Raw genomic sequence first — 22059 nt, forward strand, 5'->3', positions numbered from 1 at the left:
CGAAACGAAGCAGAACTCCTGTTACAACAAGCTGGCCTGTCCAAAGACACACCCTGTGGTATTCCTGAAATGCAAAAATTGCAAGATGCCCTAGCTCCACGCTACACCTTGAAAGTGCACCCTCAAGAAGTGCGCGGACCTCTGTTGTTTCGAGGCCAAGATTTTAAGGACGGAAAATACATTCATGTTTATTATCACGATGATCATTTCGATACCATTACCACTATCACTGGATTCCTGGGATATGTTTATTATTGTGAGAAATGTGACCGTGGTTATAATAATCGAGAGCAACACAAACATTGTGGAATGAAATGCCCAGGATGTTTGGCCTCTCCACCCTGTCTGAGCGAAGGACCAGTGCCTTGTTTGTCAGTCCTACCTGTTACCAACAAAATTTGAAGACGCAAGGTTCACAGCAGAAATGTGTTTGTCAACTGCTGAGGTTGTGCCCTACGTGTGGACAAGGCATATGTACCAATACTGCCAAGGCACACGTATGTCGAGGAAAGAAAAAATGTCACATTTGTCACCACATCGTGGACTTGGAACACCAATGCTACGTGCAAAAATACCAACCTCCACCAGAGAAAGAGGACGGTCACAAGAAGAAAGGCAATTTCATCTTTTTCGATTTCGAATGCATGCAAGAGACTGGCATTCACATTCCTAATTTCTGCGTGGCTCATCGAGCGTGCGAGAAGTGCATTCAAGAACCTATCTTCAGTCATTGCCCTCTCTGCAGCAAGATTCCTGGAGGACGTGAAAAAATCTTTCGGGGACCGAACAAGCTAGCCGATTTCGCTCGATGGGTCTTAGACCCCATCGACAAGACGTGGAGCCAAGAGGACATCGAACGTTACGGAGATTGTCATCGTCATGTCACGGTGATGGCTCACAATTTCTCCGGATACGATGGACAGTTTCTTTTGAGATACTATAAGGAACAAGGCACCGAACGTCCTAAAGTGACTTTGAACGGAGCCAAAATCATTTTCATGCAAGTGGGACAAGTACAGTTTAAAGATTCGATGAGCTATTTGGCCATGCCTTTGAGTCGAATGCCTAAAACGTTTGGAATGACAGAAATGGCTAAAGGGTACTTTCCACACTTTTTCAATACGGAAGCCAATCAACACGCCGTTCTACCCCATTTACCTGAGGCTCACTATTACGACCCCGACAACATGCGTACCGAACAACGAGAAGCTTTCTACGCTTGGTACCAGGCTCACGCCTCCGACCCTTTCGACTTTCAGGAAGAAATGCTAAAGTATTGTTGTTCCGACGTGGACATTTTACGGCGTTGCTGTGGAAAATTTCGAGAACTGTTCATGGAACACGGAGGGGTCGATCCTTTGAAAGAAGCTAGCACCATTGCCAAAGCGTGTTCCTTAGTGTACCGCCAACGATTCATGCCTGAAAACACCGTGGCTGTCATCAGCCCTCAAACGACCAACTTTGTCAAACGTCAATACTCGGTCAAAGCCCTACGTTGGTTACAGTACTTGTGCGACAAGGAAGACAAATGGATTCAGCATGCCCGCAACGGAGGGGGCGAGAAGACCATCGGAACGTATTCGGTCGATGGCTGGGACTTAGAAAACCCCAAGATCGTGTACGAGTTTAACGGTTGCTTATTTCACGAATGTCCCGTCTGTTACCCTGATCGTAGCACTAAAAATCAGTTTTTGCAACGAACCATGGAAGACTTGTACCAGGACACTTGTCAGCGACGCCTAAAGTTGGAACAGCAAGGATACCAAGTGGTGGAAATGTGGGAACACGAGTACGATCACCGTATGAAAACCGATCCCGAGTTTAAACGCCTCGTGGAAAGTTACCAGTTCATGGACCCCCTGAACCCGATGGATAGTTTGTACGGAGGAAGGACCAATGCCACCTGTTTTCTGTACCAAGTCGACGAAGAGAAAGGAGAAGAAATCAAATACTTGGACGTGTGTTCGCTGTATCCCTACGTGTGCAAATATTGTCGCTTTCCTGTAGGGCACCCGCAATTGTTCACGGAACACATCGACCTGAAAAACATTCGACAATACGAAGGCTTGATCAAGTGCAAAGTTTTGCCTCCCACGAACCTATACGATCCCGTGTTACCTCACCATTGTCAAGGCAAAATGATGTTTCCATTGTGCCGTACTTGTGCCGAAACGTGCAACCAAGACCAACCTTGTCAGCACACCCAGGAAGAACGGGCCTTGACGGGAACCTGGGTCAGCGTAGAATTGTTCAAAGCTCTGGACATGGGATACCAACTGTTAGAAGTGTACGAAATTTGCCACTTTCCCAAGACACAACAATACCACATGGGTGATCCCAGTCAGAAAGGCATTTTCGCTGACTACGTGGATGCCTTTTTGAAACTGAAACAAGAAGCCAGCGGCTATCCTTCCTGGTGTCACACTCCCGAAGACCAAATACAATTCAAAGAGAAATACTATGAACAAGAAGGCATCTCTTTAGACCACATCGAGAAAAACGAAGGCAGGCGATCGTTTGCCAAAGTGATGTTAAATTGCTTGTGGGGTAAAATGGCACAACGACCGTGTTTACCCAAGACGGAATATTTGAGAGAACCTTCCCGCTACTTCCAGATGATTCACGACAAAACCAAATACATGAAACACGTGGACGTCGTTCGTGAGGATTTGATCTTGGTCAATTACGAAGAAGATCTGGACTTTGTACAAGACGACCCTTTTGGAAATGTCATCATTGCGGCTTACGTGACAGCCCATGCTCGCTTAAAATTGTACGAAGCTTTAGAACTGTTAGGGGAACGCGTCCTGTACTTTGACACGGACAGTTGCATTTACATCCATCACCCGAGTCAACAGCACCCTAACATCGAAAGAGACCGTTTAGGAGCCTGGACAGACGAGCATCCCGACGACAAGATTCTAAGTTTCGTCAGTGGCGGTCCCAAAAATTACGGCTACGAATACCGGGACAAACAAGGAGAAGTGCACACGACGTGCAAAGTGAAAGGACTGACTCTGAATTACCGTACCAGTCGTGTGGTCAACTTTGGGGTATTGAAAGAAGCCTTGCAATCCGGAGAGAATGGAAACTTTAAAGTGACCACCTATCAAACGAAGAAGATTGTACGTTTACCCACTCATCACATCGTCAGTCGGCCCTTGGAAAAAGTCTATCAAATCGTGTACCAGAAGCGAGTGCGACTTCCCAATCATTTCACCTTACCGTATGGACACGTTGGTATAAAACATTGGTTGTAAGAGGATAGTCACCTGCTAGAAGGATGACTTCGCCACAGCAAGAATCGAGTGAGAAACCCGATGAGAACTCCAAGTTCAAACCCTACCATTTTCCAGTCTTTTTACCTAACTATTGTGATTGTGCCCGTCGATTGGACACGTTTCAGAAATGGCCTACGGATAGGGAAGGATTACCTTCTTCGCATGTTTTAGCTAGAACAGGATTTGTCTACTTGCGACCTGAGTCAGGATTGGGATACGAGGTACAGTGTTTCGCTTGCGGACTGAAGTTACGAATGGATCTATGTATCTATAAAGATTCAGCTATTCTGGAACATACTCGATGGTCTCCGCACTGCCCTTACCTTTCTATGGCCTTTCCACCCATCACACTACGGTACAATGTTGACGGTACCTTAGAGACGGTACCTTCCAGAACAAGACATAAAAAACATAAAAAGGGAAGGATGTACAAGCTGGAGACTGCATTGCGACTAGTATAAAAAGGTTGCTATGGTCAAGATCGATAGTTCATTGTGACTACCAAGACCGAGCGAACAAGATGAATACTTTCAGAGAAACACAGAACAAGTTGTTTAGAAAGGCACAATTCAAGTGTGAGGCTTCGGAAGTGGAATGCGATTGTAAGCCTTGCGATGGGTACGATGCTGTACGTTGTGACCTTAGCGATGCCGTAAAGCATCATGGGAACTTTAGTGTCACTACCCCTATCATTGAAAGGGATGCTGTGCGTGTCAAACCTGAGGGATGCGAAAGTGATGCCGCTCGTCCTCTTGGACATTTTACTGGGTTTCGTTTTAAAGGGGAATGTTCGCCTTCACGTCTACCCCCCTACGGATGTCATCCAGCCCTGAGCAAACTCCTGCCCATGTCACTCAACCCTCATCGAAACGAACCTGTGAAAGACGAATATTCGTTTCCTGTGCGTTTGTCGGAATACTGCGACTTTGAAAATCGTCTTCAATCGTTCAAAGGAAAATGGCCTAAGTATCTGGGAGGCCCGACCCCCGAAGAATTAGCCAAAGCCGGATTTTTCTACTTGGGCGAAGGAGATAAAGTCAAGTGCTTCAGTTGCGGTGTGTCACTTCATTACTGGGAACCGCAAGATTCAGCTTACGTAGAACATGCTCGATGGTCACCGAATTGTCATTACTTACCCTTAGTGGGACCGAGACATTGAAGTAACTTACCATAATCTGTTCATGGATACTTTACACGAGAACATTCGTGCTTTGCCTGTGGAGTTGAGAGAACGCATTTACCGACAGCTGGTCAAAATACAAGTGAAACGTAAAGAACAATTGCATCCGTTACGTCACCGGTGTTTGAACCACTGGTACCTGAATGCTATACAAGGACTGATTCAATTGAAAGTGTTCCATTGGACAGACATTGATCAACGATCCCCTAGTTTTAAAAAGGATTGGTTTGTTATGGACGATTCTATCTACTACATCATTGTAAACGTACTGCATCGAATTCCAGAGGAAGAGTTAACGAATTACCAACATATTGAACAAAATGTCAACTTAGTGAAAGAGGAAACTTCTGAACGAATTGTAATGTGTAGATTAGTGACTAAACGATTTAAATTCGACACTGAAGTAAAACCATGTTTGTGCAAAGAGTACATTTCTTGTGTCAGACCAAAGAGGATTTAGTATGACCTATTCATGGATACTTTGCTATTGAACATTCGTGCTTTGCCTGTGGAGTTGAGAGAACGCATTTACCGAGAACTGATCAAAATACAAGTGAAAAGCAAACGCAAAGTTATTCAACCGTTTTTAAATTATGCTTTGTTCCAAAGTATAAGAAGACTGATTATGAGTGGATATTACATCAGGCATAAAGGTAAACGAGGCTATTGGCCACCACCCAAGGATTCCAAAAACAGTGTATATACTTATGGATACTTTACAAGAGAACATTTTGGGCTTGCCTGAGGAGTTGAGAGAAAGGATTTACCGAGAACTGGTCAAAATACAAGTCAAACGTAAAGAACAATTGCATCCGTTACGTCACCAGATCTTTAACCACTGGTACCTGAATGGTATAAGAGGACTGATTTGTCAGAAATGTTTTTAGTGGTCAGACCTTGTTGAACATTTTCAGTTTGTGAATGATGATGAACTAGACGTTCGTAATTTTGGTTACTTCGAGATTCACTTACTGCAACGTATTGAGGAAGACGAGTTAAAGGATTACCAACATTTGTTACATGGAATCTGCTTAGAAAAAGACGAAACATCTAGACAAACTCTGACGTTTCAGTTACAGTATGTAACATTTAAATTCCCTACTGGAGAACGAACATGTTTAGTTAGAAATTACCTTTATTGCTTCCGGAACAAAGACACTATAAAATCAAGTTGCCATGCAACGGATTATGTCACATATTATTGAACAGATTCCGTGGACCCAAGAAGTGGCCCACTATGCACGAGAGTTGTTCAAAGAAAAAAGTTACTTTTCAACCCGTGTTAGTGACGGTGCCAGAAGAACCCGTCACCCAGGACGGGACTGTCGTGGACAGGCCTGAAAGACCCTTTCGGGAGGACACTTTTGTGACCTTACCCCCTACTATAGAACTGGTTAGAACATTACCCAAAACATGTTGTACAGACACTTGTGTTTATTCAACGTTAATGGTTATCATGTGCCTTTTATCCTTGTACTTAAGCCTTTGGCTTTTATATATTTTTGTCTTTTGTATTCATGTTTGAAACATTCAATAAACGTGTTCTGAAAAAGTATATAAACTCTTGTCTTGTTTGTTTTCGTGTCACAAGTGACATTTCTCACACTATGGCTACCTCTGCTGTCTCTGCTCCCTCTTCCTCTACTGTCAAAGTCATCGACGAACACTTAGATCGTGCCAGTTGGGAGGCTTTGTATCTTCGCCATCCCTTTAACATGCTCATTGCTGGACCTAGCGGTTCAGGCAAAACCGAATTCGTCAAACGTTTGATCGAACATAAACATCATTTGATCGATCGACCACCTCAGCGGATCGTGTGGTGTTACAAAGAGTGGCAATCGGCGTACAGCCTCTTGCGAGAAAGTCAAGGCGATTCCATCGTGTTTGTGGAAGGCATTCCTAAAGAAGACGACGGCATCGTCTCTGACTCCCGTCAAACCCATTTGGTCATTTTCGACGATATGTTAGGAGAAGACGAAGAAGAAATTAAACTGTGGTTCACGCGCAAAGGGCATCACCGTAATGCCAGTGTCGTTTACATCACCCAAAATTTGTTTCAACAAAGTAAAGCCCATCGCACCATCAGTCTCAATGCGCATTACGTGGTCTTGTTTAAAAGTCCTCGAGATAAATCGCAAGTGCAAGTCTTAGCCAAACAGTTAGGAACGCCTTGGATTAACTCAGGCGTACGACGATGCCACTCAAACGCTACACGCCTATTTACTCGTCGATTTGAAACCTACGACCCCCGATGATTTGCGATTTCGTACCCACTTGTTTCACCACTGGTGCCAAGACGGAGGGCCTGTCCTGTACACGTCTCCGTTCTCGACTTAATTTCACTCCACATAAAAAAATCTATAAAAACCTCAGACCCTTTTTCGTCTGTCTCACACAACGTCAACATGACGTCCCTTCAGTCGAATCTTCCCGTCAAATTGATTCGTGCCTTGTATGGCATCAGTCAAGAAAAAAATCCACAAATACGAGCTCGTGTCTTAGAAGCTAGTCTCAAAGAAGTCTTACGATGGTTCACGGTGACGGCACGTCAAATACTCCAAGGAATCATTCAGATTCCTCATCAAACCAAACGCTTTTTCGATCGAAACAAAGTCGCTTTGGTCCAACTGGCCGATCCCCGCATCGACACTCAAACCAAAAAACAAATCATTTTGAAACCTGGAGGGAGCGGTACTCTAGGAAGGGTCATCATTCGCTCTCTCTTAAGATGGGATCCTAATGCCCCCAAAGTTATACCCAAGAAAAAAGTCCAACCAAGCTCCAAGAAGAAGAAAAAGACCGGGTCCCCAAGAAGAAGAACTTCTCCAGTGGCGGGACCCTCCTCTTACCAGACACCACCCCGGAAAAAGAAAAGAAGCCCCCAGAAAAAGAAACAGAGAAAAAGTCCCCAGAAAAAGAAAAGTCCACAGAAGAAAACTAGTCGCAAGAGAGGCACTTCTTCTTCGGCCAGGACGCAACCTTACACTCGCAAACCACGACCTGACACGGCGGTGACTGCGTCTCCGGCAGCCTCACGTTCATCCACTTCTCTGTTGATGACACCAAGAACTGAAGAGTACTTGGAGACGTTGATCACACCAAGAACTTCTCCGTTAATGACCCCAAAAAGAACCTCCCCAGTGGCAGGACCCTCCAATTTAGCGGCAGTGGCTGCTGCTCACAAAGTACCTTCTCCAAAAATCAAAGTCCAAGAAAGATCGGGCATGTTACAAAGTTTACTGGATTTGTCCAAACAAGAACTGGCTCGATTTAGTCCGTTACGTACCCCTGCACGACGTGTCAGGCCTGTATTCAAACTAATACGACGTAAAGACAATCAGTGGCGACGCGTTCCAGTATAAAAAAGGCCTGTGACCAAGTCGGGGGTATCAGTGTTTTTTGGTGCTCCTGAAGACTCAAAGATATCACCCTCCAGAAAACCCCAAGGAAAGAAAAGGAAAGGACTACCACCACGTTTAGTCAAACATGGGGACATGTTATCTGTCCTGTCCAAAGCTTCTCCACCTCTACGAAAAAAACTCATTCAGTCGGCCTCCAAAGAGGTCATCGATACCGTGTGCGAATGTTGTTTGAACGTTTTTAAAGGCACGATCCCTTTGTCCAAACACCAGAAACAATGCTTAAGCAAACATCGTCACGTTCTTCGCCAAATGGTTCAAAAGAAAATTCCCATTCGTCAAAAAAAGAAGATGTTGGTCCAACGTGGAGGCATTTTACCACTCTTGTTAGGCCCCATACTGAAAGGAGTCTTGGGAACCATGTTGGGAGGACTGGTGGGAGCAAGATAAAAAGGCCCTCGGAAGTCCCAAGATCTCAGAATCGACCCCTGACAACCCCATGGAAGGACGAAAACTGGCTTTAGTGCCTTACAAACGATGGATGGAATACCATCGGTGGCAAGAACAACGCACCCCGCATTTACCTCCCAATCCCAATTTGAGCGAGATGTCCCAGTTACAACACGAACTGCAGTCCTTGATGGATCTCCAAGATTTGTCCGAAACAGAAAAATCGCAAAAGTACGGTCAACTCTTGCAACTACTGCAACTCTTTCACCAGAAAGCTTTAGACGAAACAAATGTATCCCCTCTGAAAGATTTTAAGACCTTGATGAAAAGTCCAGCACCATCACCAGTACCAGTACCAGTACCATCACTACCAGTGACCAAGACAGAAAAAGGAGAAGAAGAAGAAGAAGGGTTTCAAACTCCACCAGAAAAAGTACGCAAGTTAACAACACCACCTACCTCCAGAATTGGATGGATTAAAAAGATGATGGCCACCCCTTCTTCATCACAAGAGAAAAAGAAAGTGAAGACAGAAGTGAAACAAGAACCGATATGCCCCGCTCAGACATCCTCCTCTTCAACACCTATTGCCGGTCGCACACGCAAAGCATTGCAATCCAAGAAAATACCCCAAGAGAAAAAGAGTAGCATCCTCCAAGAGTGGGTGTCTTATTAACATACGAACAAAAAAAATGGAAAAAGTCTTAGCCAGCATTTACTACGATCCCTCGCATCCTGCAGGTTACGCAGGAGTTCAAAAATTGTATCGTGCTGCCAAAAGTCGACTGAAAAGTCTCCGTTTACCTCAAGTGCAACGATGGTTACAAGAACAAGCTACCTACACTTTACACAAACCCATTCGACGCAAGTTTGCCAGAAGTCGCACCCGAGTGGAAGGCATCGATCATCAATGGCAAGCCGATTTAGCCGATGTCTCTCATTTGGAAAGCTACAATCGTGGCTACAAATATTTGTTTTGTGTCATCGACGTCTTTTCCAAATTTGCCTGGGTCGTGCCCTTGACTTCCAAATCGAGCAGCGAGTTAGAGCGAGCCCTGCAACGGGTGTTGAAACAAAGCGGTCGTCACCCTCTTCGATGGCAAACGGACAAAGGCACCGAATTTCTGAACCAAGCTTTCCAAAAAGAATTAAAGAAAGGTGACATTCATTTTTTTACCACCGAGAATCCCGAAACCAAAGCCAGCATCGTGGAACGTTTTCAACGTACTTTGAAAGAACGCATGTGGGAATATTTTACGCATCACCACACTCTGAAGTACATCGACATCTTACCGCACCTGGTGCAAGCTTACAACCAATCTTACCATCGAAGCATCGGACATGCCCCGCAAGACGTGACTCCCGACAACGAAGTGTTGGTGTCTGAGCGCCTGTTTGGTACGTTCCCGACGAGGGCTGTCCCCAAGAAAAGTGGAGAGTTGGCCGTAGGAGATTGGGTGCGCATTGGCAAAACCAAACGCACTTTTTACAAAGGTTACTTACCTAAATGGACGACCAAACTGTTTCGTGTCACTGGACGAGTGCATGGCCGTCATCCTACCGTCTATAAATTGGAAGACATGAACGGAGAAGTGCTCAAAGGAACGTTTTATTTGCCTGAGTTACAACGTGTCACCAAAAAAGAAGACGACGTGTACGACATCGAAAGCATTCTCGAACGCAGAACCCGTAAAGTGGGCAAACGACGTGTCAAAGAAGTCAAAGTACGTTGGAAAGGATATCCACCCAGTTTTGATTCTTGGATCGACGCTTCGCAAGTCAACGACTATAAAAAGAAGTGACCATCATGCCCTTTCAGACGTCAACCACTCCTCCTTCACCCAGTTCTTCTGTGCAAGATTTACAAAAACAACCCTTGTGGGTGTGGTGCGGAGAACGTGTGCCTAAAACGCAAATCGTCTTTTTCTGCCAAATCTTCGTGGTGTATTGTGTCATCGGGGCAGCCATTGCCAATTTGAGTTTGCAACAAGGCGACAAACAATTGTGGACCATTTTATTGAGCAGTTGCATCGGTTACCTGCTTCCCAATCCCTCCCTGAAATTCTCTTCCAACGGGAACCACGGGAACCTTGTGTCCAGTGCCAGTCACCACTCCAACCACAACCAGAACCAGAACCCCATTTTTGGCGGAGACACGCCTCTGATGTCCAGTAACTCTTCGGACAGCCACAGAACTCTGGAATTATGAGTCACGAAAACCAATTTTACTTAACCTTACCCAGTGACAGTTCCATGGAGGTGTTTACCCACAACACGTTGTGCTGTTACACGGCCAAATTACCTCATGCTATCTCCTTAGATCACGAAGCCCATTGGGAAGTGGCTTTAGTGGAAATCATTCACCCGACTCAAGTCCTCAATGTCCTACCCAATCAAAATAAATTTGATGTGGAAGTTTATGACGAGCGAGTGCAACAGTACTTGGATACCTATGGCAAATATGACAAGAAAACCCGTTTACAAAATTAAAAGTACACCACCTATCACTTGTTCATTCCCCCAGGCTATTATTTTAGTGGTCAACATTTGGTGAGCACCATAGCCTCCAGGTTTAATGTCGTGTTTCTGAAAGCTTTGGAGGATGCCAAAAAAAGTGTCACCATGGAATACCACAAAGCAGCTCGTCGCTTCTTGATAAAATTTGACGGGAGTAAAATCGTGTCCATTTTATTTTGTCCTGAATTTTTTAACATGTTGGGTGGAGACATGGACATGAGGATGGCCATGATGAAGAAAAACGAATTACCCATCGTTTACGGCAACGAGTCTTTTAGCAAGTTATTTCGTGCCCCAGTAGAACTGAATCAAGGACTGAATTTGATGTTCGTGTATTCCGATGTGGTGGAGTACAACGTGGTGGGACACACCTCCGTACCGTTACTGCGTGTCATTCCTTTCAAAGTGGATTCTGCCACGAACGCTGACGAGGAAGGTGGAAACACTTACCACGTCCACCGCGAATTTGTCCATCCTCACTATTTACCTGTCAGCAAGTCTTATTTGGACACGGTCAACATTGCTAAAAAAGGAGATCTGGGACAAAATATTCCACTCACCAAAGGAAAAGTCACGGTGAAACTCCATTTTCGAAAACGGTTCTCTTACGACTCGTAAGTCATGTATCCAGTGTACCGAGGGGTTGCTCGACAGCGAGGACACGGTTTAGGAGATATGCTGAAATCGGCCTTTCGTTCGGTGGCCCCGGTCTTGAAACCGATGGTGACACGCGGATTGCACGCCTTGAAAGATGCGGCACTGACGCAGCAAAGAATTTCTCCAAAATGTCATCATCGACAAACAAAACCCTAAAGAAGCCTTCATGAGGGCAGGTAAAAATGTCTTGCTGCAAACGGGCAAAGACATTTTGGGCCGACGAGACACACCTATAAATGCCCTGCACGCTACCGAGTCAGGCATTCAGCAAGGACAAGGACAAGGACAAGGCAGAAAGAGACTACGAAGAAAACACCCTTTCACCAGACTTCAAGCTAGAAAGGCCAAGAAAAGAAGAAACGTCCGAGACTTAGACGTTTTCGATTATTGAGAAAGAGAAAAAAAAATGATGCACCGAGAGTCTTGCGCCTGTTCCAAGACGGAACTGGATCTGTTTGCCATGCCACCCACCATGATGACCATGCAAGAATCCCAATGGGTGGAATTTCACCCCGTCTCCTCTTTGACGGATTCCGCTCCCATCGAGTTTGAAATCAAAGGACAACCCGAAGATTACATCGATCTGAATAGCAGTTACTTGTACCTGAAAGTCAAAGTTCAAGATAAGGATGGAAATACTATAGACACTGAGCCAGTAGCTCCGGTCAACAATTTCATTCATTCCTTGTTTAGCGGAGTGGACTTGTACATGAACAACAAACTAGTTAGTAGCAGCATGGATACTTACCCTTATCGTGCCTACCTGGAAAATCTCTTGACGTACGGAATAGACGCCAAGAACACTCATCTCAATGCCTGTGTGGTATGGGAAGCTGACGAAGCAGGCAAATTTGAAACATTCGAAACAAATACAACCAAAGACAACAATGATGGATTTGTAGAACGAAGAGACAGAATCAAAGATGGAAAGAGTTTAGAACTGATGGATCGTTTGCATTTGGACATGTGGTTGCAAGAAAAGTATTTGCTGAGCGGGGTGGATGTTCGCCTGAGACTGAATCGGAGCAGTACCGCTTTCCATTTATTGGCTGATACTGACGATAATTACAAAACCAAAATCCAAGAAGCCAGACTCTACGTACGCCGTGTGGAAGTGTTACCTAAAGTAGGTAACGACATCAGCCAGACGTTGAGTAGAACGACCGCCAAGTATCCCATACGACGCGTGGAAGTGAAAACCTTCACCATTCCTAGGGGACAGCGATCCATGATCGAAGATCATCTGTTCCAAGGACAGCTATCCAAACGTTTAATCCTTGATATGGTGGAGAATGAAGCCTTCAACGGAGCTATCGCTAAAAATCCGTTCTACTTTCAACCCTTTGGCGTGTCCAAGATCGAAGTCAGTCGCGATGGCAAGACCTTGTGTACCCGACCTTTCGAACCCGAACTTTGAGAAGAAGAATTACTTGAGATCGTACTTGTCTCTGTACGAAGCTACCGGACAGTTAGGAACCAACACCAGTCATGGCATTACGTACGAGGATTACGCAGGAGGTTATGCTTTGTGGGCTTTTGATTTCACTCCAAACCAAGGCAGCGACGAGGAACATTTCCACCCTATAAAATCTGGCCAGATTCGTGTGGAAATTCAGTTTGCAAAACGAGACCCTGATGTAACGGTGAACGTCATCCTGTATGCAGAATTCGATAATAACATAGAAATCAACAGTTTGAGAGAAGTCATTCTAAATTACTAGAAGTCATGGAAGACTGTTATCCCTCTTTACCTAGTGCAGAAACTTTGGACATGAAATGTGAGGAGACTGTGAAAGAAGAAGAAGTGATCATGATGAAGTCAAGATGGCCAGAACAAGAAGCCCATTTAGTCTGCTGTTTTGCCAAACACTTGGCCGAAAAAATGACGGAATTGATCAAGAAAAATTGCTATGGATGTCAAAACGATCATCCCAGTCAAATTCAACACGATAAATGCCTGATGTTAAGTCAAGAAGAAAAATTGGACGAATATCTGGACGAAGCTTGGAGTCTCATCTCGGACCAAGACGTGTGGCACCAGTGGTATAAAGACTTGCGTGAACATTCTTGTCCACCATTAACCACTCAAGAGATCCATCGTATCGATGCTCTCCTGAATCAGAGTGAGGAGACGAAACGAAGAAACGGTTATTCGTCAGACATTTTCAAGCAAAAGGTCAGGATCGAATTGACAACGTATTATTACCTGTGAAGAAGAAAAAAAACAACACACAAATGGATACCTGGGAACTTTATTACCTCTTGAACCACATTTCGTATACGGATTCTTGGAATCCTGTCGTCTGTGCTAAAGATGAACTCCCTCATCGCAAACCTAAAGACCATCTAGCTTAGGTGATCAACACGGACGACAGTCATCTCCCAGGAACCCACTGGGTAGCCGTCTACTTTCCTCAAGAAGGATGTGTGGAATATTTCGATTTGTACGGATTGCCCCCTTTGGAAGACGATATCATCGACTTTATGAGAAGAAATGCTCAAACCACCCGATTCAATAATGTGAAATTACAAGGCACAGATTCCTTGGTGTGTGGACAGTACTGTGTGTATTTTCTGCATCATCGCAGCCTGGGCTATTCCTTAGAACATTTAGTGACTCATTTTGATCCTCGTTCTTCTTCAAGAAACGATGTGAAAGTAGATCGATGGTTTTGTGACCATTATGCTTATCTTTTGTCTCAAGCTAGGAAACGTAGTGTCCATCAATGGCCTAATGATTTCCAACAGTGGAAATCACAATTTCATTCACAACGTTGTCAGCCCTGTTTAAAGTAGAGTGTGAATTGAGAAAAAATGTTTGTCATTTTCTTTTTTGAAGAAAAAAATGTTTGATGTTATAATGTTGGATTATTGTTTAAAATATGTTGAAGTTGTTGGTTAGTGTTAAGTGATTTTTGAATAAAAAATGTTATGTTTTGAAAAAAATGCCTTTGTCTTTTGTTTAGCTATAAGAATGTTTGATTGATGCTCTTTGACTTCTTACTATCCCTCTCATGACACTCATTGAACGTTGCGACTCGAAATCCGTGTGGGGGATGTTTTCCTTCACGCCGCGCTTTGACTTTAAGAACCGGGGTTGTTTCCAGTCTAACCATCCATTGTCGACTCATCCTCCTACGAAGATGTGCTCCAAACTAGCTAAGCTAAACGAAGCCTACGTGAATTTGCATAGGGTCAGACACAGTCTGATACCGAAGCCAGAAGAAATAGAGAATGTGAGAATGTTAAAAGTCACTGAAGAGCTGATAGAAGAGCTCTTCAGAGAAGAAGTGAACAGGGAGAAAGAAGAATGGACAGAGAAGTACAGACTTCAAAGACAGCAGCAGCAACAGCAACAACAACAACAACAACAACAGCAGCAACAATCTGAACCTGACAGAGGCTTTGTCGATTGTCGTATCGACACCAAAGAGTTCTTCTTCTCTTTCCGAAGAAGCAGACCTATCGCCAGAAAGTCTATCCTCAGAGGACATCGCATTCTTAGAAACTAAAAAAAAGATTGCCATAGCAAACAAAAAGAACCAAAAAAACCAGCCCTTTTCAGGGCTACCCCAATACTCTAGAAAAGAAATAACGATCAATTTGCCAATGTGTGTAGGCAGAGTAGTGTGAATATAAACACTAACTCTTCTTTTAAATAGTGTGAGGGTATGTGTTTGTGTATAAGATTGTGTGTTTGTAAGTGCTCACGTAAGTTGGTGTGGATAGTAGATTAAAATGATGTCTTTTCTTGGTGTTTGAGGTGTAGATTTGGGGCTAGATTGGATTGCTTTTCGTATGTGGATAGTCTATTGAAGTGGTTAATGAAAAAATTTTTTTACAATAGTGATGGGTAGCATAAAAAAGTGAGTGAGTGTTTCTTTTAGGTCCGCGCGTTGTTTTTTGGTCATGATCTAGGTAAGATCAATTTTATGTTTTTTAGGGGGATGTTTTCCATCACGTCCGCGCTTTCAGTATAAATTGAAACTCGCTCGGCAGTCTAGCTACCCTTGTTGATTGATCAACACCACCAGAAGAATGAACACCAGAATTGTGAAACTGCTAGAACTCCAGATGCACCTGGAATATGCCAGGCGCATAGTAAATGAACTATCCGCGGAAGCCATAGTAGAAGAGGCAAGAATAAAGAAGGAAGAGGAGGAGAGAAGAGAGAGGGAAGAGGAGGGAAAGAAAATAGGAGAGAGGATGACTTACAAGATACCAGAGACAGAGGATCGGGGTGCTGAAACCAATCATCCCGCCTCTGCACTCCCAAGAAGAAAAGTGAAAGGAGACTGGGGAAGAAGATGCGTGTGTGGCGCCAGGCCAGGAAGGTGCCATCATTAGATAGGTGCATCTGGAGTTAAAAAAAAACCCAACAGCCCTTTTCAGGGCTACCCAATACTCTAGAAAAGAAATAACCATAAATTTGACCTTGTGTGTAGGTAGAGTAGTGTGAATATAAACACTAACTCTTTTTTCATAGTGCGAGTGTATGTGTTTGTGTGTTTGTGTTTGTGTTTGTAACTGCTCACGTACGTTGGTGTGAATAGTAGATTATGGGTTTCTTTATTGTTTCTTAGCGTATGTGGAGAGTATAGTTTGGGTTTTGTAACGGCTCACGTACGATTGTGTGGATAGTAGATTAGGGATTTAGTTTTAATGATTTGCGTGTGTAAATAGTAGATTTGGGGTTTGTTAAATGTTGCTTCACTTATGTGGATAGTATATTACATGAAATGAGAAAAGTAGGGGATGTTTTCTTTCACGTCCGCGCGTTGTTTGGTCATGATCTAGGTAAGATCAATTTTATGTTTTTAGGGGGATGTTTTCCATCACGTCTGCGCTTTCACTATAAGAACCCACAAAGTTTGATGTTGGAACCATTCTAAGGAATAACTGAGACAAAATGACTCAAGTATCAGTTCTATTTAATCTATTGAGAGACATCTATTTTTGGATAATGGATGTAGAATATGTTGTAGGAAGAACAGAAGAGGAATGGAGGCATGGAGATATGAAAGACTTTGTAACCAGTGAAGTTCAAGGCCATAAGGCTGCAAGAGATATCATAGCAGGGATGATTGAAGAAGAAGTCAATAAGTCAAGAGGCTTCATTAACCCACCTTACTTCAGAGTGGGAAGTTTGAAGGAAGCACTGGATCATGTCATCAAAGTCCGGTGCTTCCTAGCAAAAATATTGTACTGGACAGAGTGGAGGAATGTAAAATGGGGGTTGGACAAGGTGAAGAAAGGGGAAGATCTGATGAGAAAAGTAATGGAGGAAGAAGTAGAGAAGATTAAAGAGAAATGGAGGGAAGAAAGAAAAGATGTGGAAAACAAAAAGAAAAAGGAAGAGTTTGAGCGGCTTAACAACAATTGGATGAAAATCCAAGAGAAGTTCCGAGCCATGGGTCACCCGGACTGGATGCCGGAAACAGAAAAGAAGAAGAAGAAAGGAATGATGGAAAAAATAAGAGGATGGTGGAAGACGTTAAGGAGTTAGAAGAAGAAGAAGAAAAAAACCCAAAGGCCCTTTTCAGGGCCACCCATATTTCTCGAAAAGAGAATGACTTTCCATTGCCTACCCCGTTTTTTAAAAAAATATTTAAAAAAAATAAATAAATAAATCCCATGTTCAATTCCCTTTGTCCCTAAATAGACCCACACGTTATTCCCCATGTTCAATTTCCCCTGAGGCTAGAGTGACCCAAGACTTTTTCTCCATGTTCAATTCCCCTTGAGGCTAAAGTGACCCAAGACTATTTCCCATGTTCAATTCCCCTTGAGGCTATAGTGACCCACGATTTTTCTCCATGTTAAATTTCCATTGAGGCTATAGTGACCGGGGGGGGGGGTCTGTAATGCTAATTCCCATTGAGGCTATAGTGCCCCTATTCACTACTGATACCACTATAGACCATTCTCAAAATGTATTCATGTATTCATATGACCCTAGGTCGTCGAATCCAAAACGAGGCTAAGCTAGGCACCTGCTTTATTTTACCTCGCCACCATGGCCTCTACAATTGATACTGGCAAACGAAAAAATCGCAACGAATATTGACATATGCAAAAATAATAAATTAGTCAAACAACTGGAAATTCCAAGAAAGATTAGAAATGTTAAAGAATTAGTTTTAAAATATAGGGATAAAACAGAGCGAAAAGAAGGAAAATTTAACATACAATTGGATAAGAGAGGAGGTAACAAAAAATATCAAGAGCACAGTAGAAAACGAAAATATATACGTTGATTGGGATAGGGCATGGAGAAATTGGACAAAACTAGGATCTTTGAAAATTCAAAGCCTCTGCTTCAAATGCATGCATAATGCGTGGTTGACAGGAGAGGCTGCAGTGAGACGCCTTAGGGTCGGAGTACCGCCGAGATGTGGACTGTGCAAAACAGGACCATTTTCAAAATTTCATGTATGACGCAATGTGCAAAAACACATAATGACTATTTAAAAGTCACACATGAAATTAGGAAAACGCATCCCTATAAAAACCAAAATGTAATATATTTAGATGGGAATTTCACAACAAATACACTATATGAAATTAGCAGTTATATTGTATGAACAATAAGGGCATGCGGCCAAGTGATAGTTATTGGGACTTAACATGGGACTTAACAATGAGAACTACCCACAAGGGATAGTTACCTTAAAAGGACTTGGCCCCCGTACCCCCATATATATACATCATGAATACTAACAACTGTACTGACACTAAACCGTATTAAGGAAAAATATTCAGGAAATTTTTGGAAATAAAATAAATTATCAAAGGCAGCCAGTTCGAGAGAGTGAAGTATATAATAATAAAGGAAATATGGAGCTCAGTAGTGAAGGGGGATACTATACGTACAATGGGAATTAGCATTACAGACCCCCCCTTGGGAACATATACGTACAAGGGAAATTTAACATGGCGAAAAATCGTGGGTCAATATACGTACAAGGGAATTTAACATGGGAATAAATCGTGGGTTAATATACGTACAAGGGGAATTTAACATGGGAATAAATCGTGGGTCAATATACGTACAAGGGGAATTTAACATGGGAATAAATCGTGGGTCACTTTACGTACAAGGGAAATTTAACATGGGGAATAGATCGTGGGACTGTCTAGGGACAATGGGAAATTTAACATTACGGAAACCCCTGGGGGATATAGCCTCAAGGGAATTTAACATATGGAAATTGAACATGGTGGATCTGTATAGCGTCAAGGGGAATTGAACATGGTGGGACTATCTAGGGACAATGATGGTAGAGGGTCAAACACAACAGAGACAGAAACATACATACACTAGTACAAGCGTGGGATTTATATATAAAGCATTACCAAGACCTGAAATCTTGCTGGGGTGTTCAAAAATTGGCATAATTGTAATGATGCTATAAATAGCTATAATCAAGGAAATGCTCAACGACAAAAGGGATGTGACTAAAAGTAACGTTAAAATGACGAAATTCTCCTAGAATTTAAAGGAAAATAAACATATCCCCGAAAATTAAGTTACAATGGTTTAGACTAAAATGGATAAAATTAGTAACTACTTACAATATCAACTTCTGTGACGATCGTGGATAAATACCTATGTATATATAATCAGCTGAAATTCCTATGAAATCCCACTATCTATTTATAGCTCCAACTTGTGGGTTTTTCCTTTGGAAAATCCCACTATCTTTTTATAGTCTCAGCTTGAGTGACGTTCCTGTTTATGAATTCTAGTATATATGTATAGCTACAAAATGTGGAAATCCCCAAGTCGATATTTATAGTCTCAAAATTTCCAGCGTCAGTGACGTCACTGTACTGAACACTAGGGGATAAATGGCAACAGTGTTGCAAGTGGCTGACCTGAATACGCGCTACTGTAGGTAGGTAGGTAGAGTGTATCTGATAGGGATAAAGTGAGTTTTATAGGGACAAACAGAGACCAATACACACACACACACACACGCACACACAACATACGCGCGCAGACACACTCACACACACACACACACACTCACACACACACACACAGAGGGAAGAGGAAAAAAAACAAACCCCAAATATACTATCCACACTCGGGAGGAAGAAAAAAAACAACCAAATATACGATCTACACAACGTACGAGAACACACACACACACACACACACACACACAGAGGAAAGAGGAAAAAACAAACCCCAAATATACTATCAACACAGAAGGGAGATAATGCAAACCCCAAATAAACTATCCACACAAACGTACGCGAACGCATACAAACCCCAAATATACTATCAACACAGAGTGAAGAAGAAAAAGTTTTTTGAAAGCACCTAAGCCCTCACCTGCAATGACCAACTCTGCCAAACACCTACACCCCACCCCTCCCCACCCCCACTGCCAACACTACAAAACCCATTTAACCCGTTATTTTATGGCATCAGTGTGATTTAGGAAACATCAAGACACAAAATGATGGATGAATAGACTGACTATTGTTTACCGACTTGCATGCCTAAAGAGCGTGCGTGAAGGAAAACATCCTTCCATTTCAATTCTAACTAAAACATGATCCAGAGGGATAGAGAGAGGTGAAAGAGCACAATTTCATAAAGTGTGAGTAAAAAACAAAACACGCCATCCTTATTATACAATGTCAAGACCAAGAGACACTTACGTTTTCTTTCTGGTCTATTCTCTTTTAGAAGGTAGTATGAAATTTCACATCAGGGCCAACGCATCGGCTCACATTGTCAATTTTTCCATTTCCATGTCTTTACTGGCACAAGTTCTTCATCATCTTCAATTTCTTCTTCTTCTGAATCCCTCTTCTCTGTTTCGTCTTGTTTTTGTTTCTTCTCTTTTCTCGTAGGGCACTCTGAATTCCAGTGTCCTTTCTCCTGACAACGATATTAGGTATCTTGACTTTTGTCTCTCTTTCTTAGACGAAGCAGGTATTCTGGAGACAAATAACCATTTACCTTTGCAGATATAGCAAACTTCATTAGCACTTACACACTTTCGTTTGACTCTCATCAAATCAACGACCAAAAGAGTAAGTTTTGTTGCCACTTTCGCCTGTGAATTATGCTTTCGTATGACTTTTAGCAAATATTTGACCAGCAGGTCGATCTGTGCTGACTCTTCCATCTTCTTGATCGTTTGAGAGCGGAATGAATACTCTGACGCTAAGACACTCTCCTTATATACAGAGACCTGCCGCGTATGTAACCTAGTCAAATGTAATTTTGCAATAGGATGCAACGATTTCATTGAGGAAGTAAAAGGCAATGATGTACCGTATCGCCTCACACAAAACCTGAAGTGTTAGTTCAAATCCGTGTCAGCGATTTCGAAGACGACATAACTGGGCTTTAATCAATGCTCTCCAATTATGCCACAAAACCACGAGTCCTGATTCACGACAAAAGAAATTTCGTTCGGTCCATAAAAAATAGTATCACATCTGAGAAACGCAAAAACGAACTTCCAGAAAACTGAGAACGACGGCTTACACCTACAACGTAAATGTATGAGTTCAAGTAGTGCGCAAAACTTAGTCAAATTAAATTTTTATAGTCAAGACGAAACGATCTCTTTTCGAAGAAGAAAGCAGACACCAAACGACAATGGCGATCCGTGTCACACAACACTTTTCAAAATGTGTATTATCAGAGGTTTGTTCTAGCGATCTGCACGGTTAAATTAAATGTTGATGTATTTTGCAATAAGACGGACACAATTTCCATGGGATCGCCCATGGTACGATTGTTCGTGCATTAGTTTAATTTTTAAAAGTATTTTTTATATAAATCGCCTATAGGATAGACCCAGTAAAGCATGGCCATTCTCGTCACTGTCTGAATAGCTATCAAGTCAATTCGAAGCGAACGCGGTAAGAAAATAAGTATAGCCAATGAAATGGCTTACAACGGGTGATGCATTGTTTTGTTCTAGGACTGTGTGACATAATAATCCCTATGTTCTTGCGTTATTACCATTACAGTGCAGACACTGAAATGTGAACTTACAAGCCCTCTTTGTGTGTGTGTGTTGTACCATTTCCTCTTACCACATCAAAATACTGAGCGTCACAGTATTGGTTCGCGTTTTCAAGCTGGCCATTTTTTTATATCTCACTTAAACATTTCGACATAAACACTCACACTCACATCGGTAGAGTCAGAACAGACGTGTTACAGTATTGAGGGGCATGTTATCTTTTTTTTTCAAACTAATAAATTTGGGGTTTGTGTGAAGTAAAGAACCGAAAGTACAGTGAAACTCAAGGATGATGACCCAATCTGTCTGTCTATTGATGCGTGTATTTACTTAAGAAGAAATATGACCTCTAAAACACAAAGAGATACGGCAAGCATGATTAGATTAAACACAACGATGTTTTTCCTTCACGCCCGTGTAATTTAGAGTTTCAATCGTCTTTGAAGACAAACTTGGTCTCCTTTTGTAGGGCTTGAAATAATAAAAAAAGCTGAAAAATCTTAAGCACTTTGCTATAGATAATTTCATCAACAGACTAAACAACATAAATACCGTTACAACAATAGAAAGCCTTAAATCTTCTATCAAAAAGAAATGCATGAAAAAAATTAAAGATT

This window comes from Sinohyriopsis cumingii, chromosome 17 (genome assembly GCF_028554795.1).
Source record: "Sinohyriopsis cumingii isolate HCF-2022 chromosome 17, ASM2855479v2, whole genome shotgun sequence".
NCBI lineage: Eukaryota > Metazoa > Mollusca > Bivalvia > Unionida > Unionidae > Sinohyriopsis > Sinohyriopsis cumingii.